Genomic DNA, 12,859 nt, shown 5'->3' with positions numbered 1-12,859 from the left:
CGTTCGTCCGTTAGTTCGTCCAAATAATCTTTTTCCTGTCGTTATGCTGCTGAAATTCCGATCGTTCATTCGTTCGATCATTCGATCGTTCATCATTCGTTCATAGTTCCTATTCATCGTTCATCGTTCGATCATAGTCTCTATTCATTGTTCATCTAGATAATCTTTGTCTTGTCGTTATGCTGCCGAAATTCCGATCGTTCGTTCGTCCGATCATTTGATCGTTCGTCCGTTCGTTCATCGTTCGTTCATAGCCACTATTCATCGTTCATCGTTCGTTCATATAAACTATTCACATCACTATTTACCATTACTATTCATCATCACTATTCATTGTTACTATTCAGTGTTACTATTCATCATCGTTACTATTTATCTTTAGTATTCATCGTTCATCCGATCACCCCCAAATTTCAACTACCCATCCATCATGCTGTCCAGTCCACCTAACACCTGCCAGATCCATATTCCAGTCATACGAACCGCGGTGACTGTGATTTTCCTTCCAGTGGGAACTTCTCATCTGGTCACCCATCCCAGGTTTCTCCAAGTTGAGCACGCTTAACTTTGAGATTCCTACGAACCAGGCTTCCAAACTCCGATTCCAATAATTCTTGTTTCTAAATTCTTATCAAACTATTCCCTATCCAACCATATCATCCCTTAAGCATGGTTCATGTTCCAGAAAACTCCCAAAATACTCTTGTCCCATATTCTGCCTATAACTCTCCTGTTCATACTAAGTCAGACGATTCATTCGTCACTATTCTCACCAACAGTGAACTTCACTGTGCTACACCACATACACCCAGCTATAAATACACCCAACTACCCTCTCCCTCTCCACACACACTCAACACCCTCAGCCAAGGCAAACACCCCACCCACTCAGTTACTCCGCTCTGCCGGCTACACGCATAGTGTCGCTTCGCCTCCAGTCCACCCTCCTGGTAAGCACCTCCACTCCACCACTAGTAATATCTCAACACCACATGACACAGATTCTACTCAAGACTCTACCCATCCATATATCGCTATTCTGACCACTATACTAAATATTTGTTGGTATACTTGCTGGTTTGTATGTTTGCTTGTTCATGTTGAATAGTTATCGAAGCGTTCGTGCCGTCTCGTGGAGGCCAGATCTGCAAGTCTACGCCAGGCAGTGGAGCTAGAAGCCAGTTCCGCGAGCTCCCCTTCCCCTTTCGCCGGATAAGCACGGCAAGCTCATTGGATCCCTTTGATGCATAAATTACCTATGATTTTTCAACCACAACCCTCAGCCTGTTATTTTATGCATGATATGATTTTGAGACAAGTTATTATGGCCACCCAGCCGCTTGCCGCAATCAATCCTTGATACATTTGTTCCAAATGATTTGAGAAAAGGTGTGACTTTTCAAAAGAAAATGCTTTTCAAAATGTGTATGATGAAGGGTTTTCACCCTTATCACCTTTGAGTAGGGATGATCAGGGACTCCCTAGTTTAGGGGAGGGCCTAAGGTGATGGCTCAGCTGGTTTAGGCATGAGCAGAAGGATTGTCCCCTCATATAAGGACCGGTTTGTCATCCTTCACTACCTGTACTCATGATAAGTACAACCACTCGAGACTGTGTGGGTAGTCACTCAATCTGAACTCGTACGGAACAACCCCAGGGTTATGAAGGCTGGGGAGCACCGGGAGGATAAGGAGGGGGAATGTTTTGTCCGGTTTGGACATGGCGGTGGCATGACTCCTTCCGGTATAACCGTTAAGGTAGGGACGTGCGAGGAAAGAAAGAGATTCGGTGTCGGATCTCATGGCAGTGAGATCGCAGAGCCAGACTAGTGGGTAAAGTGTACACCTCTGCGCAGAGTTTGAAAACCTATTCGAATAGTCTATGTCCATAGGAATGGACGAGTGTGGTGTGATATGGCAATTAGTGTTTTGCTTTAAAAAAAGAGGTGTGTTTGAGAAAAGTGGTTTTTAAAAGGTTCGGCGGTTGAGCCGTGAGCTATGGTGGACGGGAAGTCTAGTGGCTGTTGTTGAAAATGAAAACCAGTGGGAAACTGCTGAGATACCTGGATGGTTTAGTCCAGGGGATTTTGTTCTATACTGAAACACTTCCTGCTCGTTTTGGAGAGGATGCGCTTTGCAAAATACAAAATGTTTTTCAAAACAGCCCTGCATAAAATATTGTTGTTTCTGCAAAATATCCTGAGCTCCACATATTCCATGCATTATATCTGATTTCCCGATTCCGCGAGTGAAGGTGGGCTGCTGAGTATGTTTGTACTCACCCTTGCTTATTTGTTGTTTTTCAGAAAAAGGAGATCGAGTAAGAGTTACGACTGTTCCCATCCTTGCCTGTGGCTGTTGGACCACTGAATTGCTTCGCTGCGTATATCGGGCTGCTTCACCCCACTGTGATGTTATGTCCCGAGTTGTGGACCAACTCTAAAAGTTGATCGCCACCTTTATAGGTTTGTCTCGTTTAAGCAGATCTGTAATCATCTGATGTATAAATGTGTTTACTAGCCTCCTGGGACTAGTAATTGTATCACATTTGAGTCCCAGAGGATCTGGGACGCTTCAGGTGGTATCAGAGCTGTTAGGTTGGCCGCAGGACGTAACCCTTAGCCTGATCCAAAAGTTTTTGAGTCAAAACTATTTTCTTAAAAAAATCTTGCTCTCATCCCTTCATTTCAAAAATGCTTTCCCCCTTTCCTTCTCTCAGAAGTCAGATGGAGGTTCGCTGCCAAACCAGCTTTTGCCAGAATGAAGATGGTTTCCCCAAGTTGCTGAGAGCATGCACAGCTCGCCTCGGAATCAAGAGCCAGCCAGAGTATGATGGTCGTGAATTTGTCGAGCATGGCACAGAGAAGTGTGTCGTGACTGTATACATTGGATCTAGTCTGCACCATGTGGAATGGAGTGTCACTGCTGCTGGGCACAGATTCAAAGACACCTGTCAAATCGTCGCTCGCAAGGCATTGAGGGTCCTGTGTCAGATCTATGAAGAAGAAGTGGCCGACACACCGCTCAGATTCTTTCAGCCCTTTCAGAGAGACCGTCCAGTTTGGATGGCTAGGATGCGTGCATTGGAAGGGAAGCAGCTGCTTGAGGACAACCCCACAGTCGTGTACCTCACTGCATACCTGCTCACCCTGGATGCCTAGTATGATTTCTTGGCTCGGCACCACCGTCAGATGATTGCCCGAGCAGAAGATGCAGAGAAGCGCAACCGTAAGCTCCATGTGGATCTCACCACAGCTCAAGCTCGTGCAACTGCCTTGGAAAGTCGTGAAGTTATTGCTGTTGAAGCCCTGAAGCAAGCCAAGGATGAGCACATCCAGAAGTTGATGGAGGCCTACATGGTAACCCACAACCAACGTAGAGCCCTGCGGATCTAAGAGCCCGCTTCATCCAACCCAGTTCAACCCATGAGAGCTGAAGATCCCCAGATTCTTGAAGGTCACCCGGTCTATATCAGAGGAGAGAAGAAGGCTTGGGAACTCTCGGAAGGAGACATAGTCTTGGAAGGAATTCCAGTCTTCCCTCAGGCTATGGATAAGCAAGAGCACCTTGAATCCTCCCAAGATCCCCCGCCAGAGTTGTTTGAGCCCCTCACCATGAAGAAGATTCCAGCACCATCCCTTGAAGTCAAGGAATAAGCTACAAGTACCCTGCCAGCACCGCCGCCCTCTGAGGAGCTAAAAGAGCCAGTCCCGCTTGAAGAAGAGTTCGACCCCGTGTTTCCATCTCAGTCGCCGCCAGAAGAAGTCATCAACATCAGCTCCCTCTTGACCCATCCAGGAGATGTCTCAGATTGAAGTTGTGTGTCAGGCTCGCTAGAAGAGAAGCTGTCAGATCTGAGTTAGTTATGCCTAGTCCTCTGCATGCATTGGGTAGTGAAGTTTTTCTTCACTTTGGCTAGAGCCCTGCTGAAAGGGAAATGTGCCCTTGGGCCATTTCTAAGTATTTTGGTGATTAAGTGACCAACACAAATGGTTATGTGTTAAACTATGCCAAATGGTGAACAAAGTGCAAATCAATACAAAGGTATGATTCTAGACTTAGTACATTGGTTTTTGTGTGCTAACATATTTGTTTAAGAGCTAGAATCAGAGAAAAGATAAATGGAAAAGACTTGGCTCGAGCAGCCAAGACTCTGCTCAGTCTAGGTGCACCGGACTGTCCGGTGGTGCACCGGACAGTGTCCGGTGCGCCAGGCTGGCGCTGGTCATCTGGCCGCTCTCAGGAACTAGATGGCGGTGTACGGCTAAAAATCATCGGACTGTCCAGTGGTGCACCGGACTGTCCAGTGAGCCAACGGTCGACCGAGCCAATGGTCGACCGCGCAATCCGCGCGTGACGCGTGGCCGGGCCAACGGTCTGAAGGGGGCACTGGACTGTCCGGTGTGCACCGGACAGTGTCCGGTGCGCCAAAGGCTCCAAATCGTCAACGGTCGGCTGCGCCAGAATAGGAAAGAAATCTGCACACCAGTCGATAGAAGGCAAGATTTGCCTTCCTGGATTGCTCTCAACGGCTCCTAGCTGCCTTGGGGCTATAAAAGGGACCCCTAGGCGCATGAAGGAGTACACCAAGCATTCCTTGATCATCTCTTAGCACCAAGACTTCTCTCTAGCGCATTTGATTCGTTGTGATAGCAATTTGAGCTCCTCTTGAGTTGAGAACTCCGTGTGTGATCTTAGAGCTCAAGTTGTGACTTGTGTGCGTGTTTGTGATCGTGCTTTGAGGCTTGTGTGCGTTGCTCTTCCCACTCTTACATCTGTGCTTCTTTGTGAACATCTCATTGTAAGGGCGAGAGGCTCCAAGTTGTGGAGATTCCTCGCAATCGGGAAAGAGTAAAGGAAAAAGAACACCGTGGTATTCAAGTTGATCATTGGATCACTTGAAAGGAGTTGAGTGCAACTCTCATCCATTGGGACGCCACAACGTGGACTAGGCAAGTGTTGTACTTGGCCGAACCACGGGATAAATCTCTGTGTCTCTTGCGCTTGTTCTCACTGTGTCATTTGTGATTCACAAAAGCTCTCCTTAGCCACTTGATTTTATTGTGCTAACACTTAATCAAGTTTGTGGCTTTAAGTTTCAAGTTTTTATAGGATCACCTATTCACCCCCCCCCCCTCTAGGTGCTCTCAATTGGTATCGGAGTCGTTCTCTTCAAGAAAGGGACTAATCGCCTGAAGAGATGGATCCTAAGGGAAAGGGAATGGTGGTCAACGATAATGAGAAGGAGTCCATCTTCAATGAGCCAAGGGACAACAAAGTCAATGACTCTGGGTCGAGTCAAAAGAAGAAAGACGGAAAGAAGAAGAGGCGCATCAGGAAGGTTGTCTACTACGACAGCGACGAATCTTCCTCTTCTCAAAAAGACGACGAATACGAGGAGAAAAAGAAAACAGTTAACTCGAACTTTTCTTTTGATTATTCTCGTATTCTGCATAATTCCAATGCTCATTTGCTTTCCATTCCACTTGGTAAACCCCCACACTTTGATGGAGAGGACTATGGATTTTGGAGTCACAAAATGCGTAGCCACTTGTTTTCTCTTCATCCAAGTATATGGGAGATAGTAGAAAATGGGATGCAATTTGATAGTTCGGATAACTCCATGTTTATCAATGAACAAATCCATAAAAATGCACAAGCTACTACTGTTCTTTTAGCATCCTTGTGTAGGGAAGAGTACAATAAGGTGAGCGGCTTGGACAACGCCAAGCAGATTTGGGACACCGTCAAGATCTCGCATGAGGGGAACGACGTCACCATGCTCACTAAGATGGAGTTGGTGGAAGGCGAACTAGGAAGGTTCGCAATGATCAGGGGAGAGGAGCCAACTCAAACGTATAATAGGCTCAAGACCCTGGTCAACAAGATAAGAAGCTATGGAAGCACGAGATGGACGGACCACGACGTCGTCCGACTTATGCTAAGGTCCTTCACTGTTCTTGATCCTCATCTTGTAAACTCTATTCGTGAGAATCCTAGGTACATCAAGATGACACCCGAGGAAATACTCGGAAAGTTTGTAAGCGGGCGGATGATGATCAAGGAGGCAAGATATGTTGATGATGCATTGAATGGTCCAATGTCGATCTACGAGCCTCAAACTATTGCTCTCAAAGCAACAAGTAGCAGGGAGGCGCTACCTAGCAAGGTGGCACAACTTGAGGCGGCTAGGCTAAATGAGGACGAAATGGCCCTCATCATCAAGCGCTTCAAGACGACGCTCAAAGGTCGCAAGGAGCATCCCAACAAGAGCAAGACGAAGGGAAAGCGCTCCTGCTTCAAGTGTGGTAAGATTGGTCACTTTATTGCTAAATGTCCCGAAAATGATAGTGACCAGGAACAAGGAAAGAGCGGAAAGTGGGAAAAGAAGAAAACCCACAAAAAGACGAAGGGCGAGGCACACCTTGGAAAGGAGTGGGATTCGAATTGTTCCTCGTCCGACTCTGACAACAAAGGGCTCGCTGCCTCAGCCTTCAACAAGTCGGCTCTCTTCCCCAACGAGCACCACACCTGCCTCATGGCAAAGGAGAAGAAGGTAAGTACTCGAAGTGCCACTACGTATGCTTCTTCATGTGACGATGAGTCTAGTGATGATGAAGTAGACTACACTAGCTTATTCAAAGGTTTAGATAGAACTAAAATTGACAAGATCAATGAATTAATTGATGCTTTGAATGAGAAGAATAGATTGTTAGAGAAGCAAGAGGATCTTTTATATGAAGAGCATGATAAATTTGTTAGTGCACAAAATTCTCTTGCTTTAGAAGTTAAAAGAAATGAAATGCTTTCATGTGAAATATCTACTTGCCATGAATCTATTTCGAGCTTAAAGAGTATTAATGTTGATTTAAATACTAAGTTAGAAATAGCTAATAAATCAAGCTCTTGTGTAGAACATGTTGTGATTTGCACTAGGTGTAAGGATTTTAATGTTGATGCTTGTAGCGAACATTTAATTTCCATTTCCAAATTAAATGATGAAGTGGATAGTCTTAATGCCCAACTTAAGACTAGCAAGAATGAATTTGACAAACTAAAATTTGCAAGGGATGCCTACACTATTGGTAGACACCCCTCAATCAAGGATGGACTTGGTTTCAAAAGGGAAGCCAAGAACTTAACAAGCCAAAGGACTCCCACTTTCACAAAGGAGAAATGGAAGGACCCTATGGCTAATAGTGCTCAAAAGAATCATGCATTTATTTATGATAGGAAATTTTCTAGAAATGTTCATCATGATAGGAGTTGTAATGCTTATGATTCAAATGCCATGTTTGCTTCAAGTTCTTCCTATGTGCATGGTAGAGATATGCCTAAGAAAAATGTCATTCATCATATGCCTAGGAGAAATGTTGCTCATGTTCCTAGGAAAATAATTAATGAACCTTCTACAATTTATCATGCTTGCAATGCTTCCTTTGCAATTTGTAGAAAGGATAAGAAGGTGATTGCTAGGAAATTAGGGGCAAAATGCAAGGGAGATAAAACTTGCATTTGGGTCCCTAAGACCATTGTTACTAACCTTGTAGGACCCAACAAGAGTTGGGTACCTAAAACCCAAGCCTAATTTGCCTTGCAGGTTTATGCATCCGGGGGCTCAAGCTGGATTATCGACAGCGGATGCACAAACCACATGACGGGGGAGAAGAAGATGTTCACCTCCTACGTCAAGAATAAAGATTCCCAAGATTCAATCATATTCGGTGACGACAATCAAGGCAAGGTTAAAGGACTAGGAAAGATTGCTATTTCATCCGAGCACTCCATTTCTAATGTGTTTTTAGTTGAGTCGCTCGGGTATAACTTGTTGTCCGTTAGTCAACTTTGTAATATGGGTTATAATTGCTTATTCACAAATGTAGATGTGTCTGTCTTTAGAAGAAGTGATGGTTCATTATCTTTTAAGGGTGTACTAGACGGCAAACTTTATTTAGTTGATTTTGCAAAAGAGGAGGCTGGTCTAGATGCATGCTTAATTGCTAAGACTAGCATGGTCTGGCTGTGGCATCGCCGTTTAGCACATGTGGGGATGAAGAAACTTCACAAACTTCTAAAGGGAGAACATGTGTTAGGTCTAACAAATGTGACTTTCGAAAAAGATAGACCTTGTGCAGCTTGTCAAGTAGGTAAACAAGTGGGAAATGCTCATAACAGCAAGAACGTGATGACCACATCAAGACCCCTAGAGCTGCTGCATATGGACCTCTTCGGACCCGTCGCCTACCTTAGCATCGGGGGAAGTAAGTATGGTTTAGTAATTGTTGATGATTTTTCCCGCTTCACTTGGGTATTCTTTTTGCAAGATAAATCTGAAACCCAAGGGACCCTCAAGCGCTTCCTAAGGAGAGCTCAAAATGAATTTGAGCTCAAGGTGAAGAAGATAAGGAGCGTCAACGGGTCCGAGTTCAAAAACCTTCAAGTGGAGGAGTACCTTGAGGAGGAAGGAATCAAGCACGAGTTCTCCGCTCCCTACACACCATAGCAAAACGGTGTGGTAGAGAGGAAGAACAGGACGCTCATAGACATGGCGAGGACGATGCTTGGAGAGTTCAAGACGTCCGAGCGGTTTTGGTCGGAAGCCATGAACACAGCTTGCCACGCCATAAACCGGGTCTACCTTCATCGCCTCCTCAAGAAGACTTCGTAAGAGCTTCTAACCGGCAACAAACCCAATGTTTCATACTTTCGTGTATTTGGGAGTAAATGCTACATTCTAGTGAAGAAAGGTAGGAATTCTAAATTTGCTCCCAAAGCCGTAGAAGGGTTTTTGTTAGGTTATGACTCAAATACAAAGGCGTATAGGGTCTTCAACAAGTCATCGGGTTTGGTTGAAGTCTCTAGCGACGTTGTATTTGATGAGACTAATGGCTCTCCAAGAGAGCAAGTTGTTGATCTTGATGATGTAGATGAAGAAGACGTTCCAACGACCGCAATACGCACCATGGCAATTGGAGATGTGCGGCCACAGGAACAAAAGGAGCAAGATCGACCTTCTTCCTCAACAATGGTGCAACCCCCAACTCAAGATGATGAACAGGTTCATCAAGAAGAGGCGTGTGATCATGGGGGAGCACAAGATGATCATGTTATGGAGGAAGAAGCACAACATGCCCCTCCAACTCAAGTTCGAGCGACGATTCAACGGAATCATCCCGTCGACCAGATTTTGGGTGATATTAGCAAGGGAGTAACTACTCGCTCTAGATTAGTTAATTTTTGTGAGCATTACTCTTTTGTCTCTTCTATTGAGCCTTTCAGGGTAGAAGAGGCCTTGCTAGATCCGGACTGGGTGTTGGCTATGCAGGAGGAGCTCAACAATTTCAAGAGAAATGAAGTTTGGACACTGGTGCCACGTCCCAAGCAAAACGTTGTGGGAACCAAGTGGGTGTTCCACAACAAACAGGACGAGCACGGAGTGGTGACAAGGAACAAGGCACGACTTGTGGCAAAAGGTTATGCCCAAGTCGCAGGTTTGGACTTTGAGGAGACTTTTGCTCCTGTGGCTAGGCTAGAGTCAATTCGCATATTGTTAGCCTATGCCGCTCACCACTCTTTCAGGTTGTTCCAAATGGATGTAAAGAGCGCTTTCCTCAACGGGCCAATCAAGGAGGAGGTGTACGTAGAGTAACCCCCTGGCTTTGAGGATGAACGGTACCCCGACCACGTGTGTAAGCTCTCTAAGGCGCTCTATGGACTTAAGCAAGCCCCAAGAGCATGGTATGAATGCCTTAGAGACTTTTTAATTGCTAATGCTTTCAAGGTTGGGAAAGCCGATCCAACTTTATTCATTAAGACTTGTGATGGTGACTTATTTGTGTGCCAAATTTATGTCGATGACATAATATTTGGTTCTACTAACCAAAAGTCTTGTGAAGAATTTAGCAGGGTGATGACTCAAAAGTTTGAAATGTCGATGATGGGCGAGTTGAACTACTTCCTTGGGTTCCAAGTGAAGCAACTCAAGGACGACACTTTCATCTCCCAAACGAAGTACACGCAAGACTTGATCAAGCGGTTTGGGATGAAGGACGCCAAGCCCGCAAAGACTCCAATGGGAACTGACGGACACGTCGACCTCAACAAAGGAGGTAAGTCCGTTAATCAAAAGGCATACCGGTCTATGATAGGGTCTTTACTTTATTTATGTGCTAGTAGACCGGATATCATGCTTAGTGTATGCATGTGTGCTAGATTTCAATCCGATCCAAGGGAGTGCCACTTAGTGGTCGTGAAGCAAATTCTTAGATATTTAGTCGCTACGCCTTGCTTCAGGATCTGGTATCCAAAGGGGTCTACCTTTGACTTGATTGGATATTCAGACTCCGATTATGCTGGATGTAAGGTTCATAGGAAGAGTACATCAGGGACGTGCCAATTCTTAGGAAGGTCCCTGGTGTCTTGGAGTTCTAAGAAACAAACTTCTGTTGCCCTATCCACCGCTGAGGCCGAGTATGTTGCCGCAGGACAGTGTTGCGCGCAACTACTTTGGATGAGGCAAACCCTCCGGGACTTTGGCTACAATCTGAGCAAAGTCCCACTTCTATGTGATAATGAGAGTGCTATCCGCATGGCAGCTAATCCTGTTGAACACAGCCGCACTAAGCACATAGACATCCGGCATCAATTTTTGAGAGACCACCAGCAAAAGGGAGATATCGAAGTGTTTTATGTTAGCACCGAGAACCAGCTAGCCGATATCTTTACCAAGCCTCTAGATGAGTCAACCTTTTGCAGGCTGCGTAGTGAGCTAAATGTCTTAGATTCACGGAACTTGGATTGATTTATGGCATACATGTGTTTTATGCTTTGATCATGTTCCTTTATGCATATTGTTGTTTACTTATGGTGCTCAAGTTGTACAAGCACTCCCCGGACCTCACAAGTCCATTTGCAAGTGGTGCACATACTCAGGGGGAGCTGTGCTACAACTTGACCCGTTGAGACTAACCATGTGTTTGAGCTTGCTTGATTTAGTCTCAAAGGTGGATTGAAAGGAAAATGTGAACTTGGATCATGAAAGACTTCCACTGCACTCCGATGAGAGGGTAACTTACTCCAAGTTCATCTCCGTGTCTCTTATTGCCTTTTGCTCTTAATTGACAATTTTGGTGAGGCAATGAGGTTAAAAAGGGCCAAGATTGATCCCGTTTTGGTGCTTGATGCCAAATGGGGAGAAAATAAGGCCAAAGCAAGAAATGGATCAGCTACCACTTGAAAATTTTGAAAATAGTAGAATTAGAGTTTTTGTTTTGGCAAAATTCTCTTAATGTCTCTTCTTGTCAAAAGTTGGTCTCTTGTGGGGAGAATGTTTGATTATGGGAAAAAGGGGGAGTTTTTGAATCTTTGATCAATTTCTCTTGGAATACCTTTCTCTATGCCTCAACAAGTGAATTTGACTTAGAGATAGGAAATTGAGTTTGATTTGCAAAAACAAACCAAGTGGTGGCAAAGAATGATCCAAATATGCCAAATTTGAATCAAAATAAATTCTTGTTCTAATTTGCATTGATGTTGCACTTCTATATGTTGCTTTTTGTTGTGTTGGCATAAATCACCAAAAAGGGGGAGATTGAAAGGGAAATGTGCCCTTGGGCCATTTCTAAGTATTTTGGTGATTAAGTGACCAACACAAATGGTTATGTATTAAACTATGCCAAATGGTGAACAGAGTGCAAATCAATACAAAGGTATGATTCTAGACTTAGTACATTGGTTTTTGTGTACTAACATATTTGTCTAAGAGCCAGAATTAGAGAAAAGATAAATGTAAAAGACTTGGCTCGAGCAGCCAAGACTCTGCTCAGTCTGGGTGCACCGGACAGTGTTCGGTGCGCTAGGCTGGCGCTGGTCAACTGGCCACTCTCGGGAACTCGACGGTGGCGTACGGCTAAAAATCACCGGACTGTCCGGTGGTGCACCGGACTGTCCGGTGAGCCAATGGTCGGCCGCGCAATCCGCGCGTGACGCGTGGCCGGGCCAACGGTCTGAAGGGGGCACCGGACTGTCCGGTGCGCCAACAGCTCCAAATCGTCAACGGTCGGCTACGCCAGAATAGGAAAGAAATCTGCACCGGACAGTGTCCGGTGGTGCACCGGACTGTCCGGTGCACCAGCCGACAGAAGGCAAGATTTGCCTTCCTGGATTGCTCTCAACGGCTCCTAGCTGCCTTAGGGCTATAAAAGGAACCCCTAGGCGCATGAAGGAGTACACCAAGCATTCCTTGATCATCTCTTAGCACCAAGACATCTCTCTAGCGCATTTGATTCGTTGTGATAGCAATTTGAGCTCCTCTTGAGTTGAGAACTCCGTGTGTGATCTTAGAGCTCAAGTTGTGACTTGTGTGCGTGTTTGTGATCGTGCTTTGAGGCTTGTGTGCGTTGCTCTTCCCACTCTTACATCTGTGCTTCTTTGTGAACATCTCATTGTAAGGGCGAGAGGCTCCAAGTTGTGGAGATTCCTCGCAATCGGGTAAGAGTAAAGGAAAAAGAACACCGTGGTATTCAAGTTGATCATTGGATCACTTGAAAGGAGTTGAGTGCAACTCTCGTCCATTGGGACGCCACAACGTGGACTAGGCAAGTGTTGTACTTGGCCAAACCACGGGATAAATCTCTGTGTCTCTTGCACTTGTTCTCACTGTGTCATTTGTGATTCACAAAAGCTCTCCTTAGCCACTTGATTTTATTGTGCTAACACTTAATCAAGTTTGTGGCTTTAAGTTTCAAGTTTTTACAGGATCACCTATTCACCCCCCCCTCTAGGTGTTCTCACCTGCATGTATGAGAGGTAATCGTGTAGACTCGTGTTTTGCAAAACTCTAATTGTGTAGCCCCCTAGGG

The sequence above is a fragment of the Zea mays genome, chromosome 6 (genome assembly GCF_902167145.1).
Source record: "Zea mays cultivar B73 chromosome 6, Zm-B73-REFERENCE-NAM-5.0, whole genome shotgun sequence".
NCBI lineage: Eukaryota > Viridiplantae > Streptophyta > Magnoliopsida > Poales > Poaceae > Zea > Zea mays.
Note: the sequence above shows the minus strand (reverse complement) of the source record.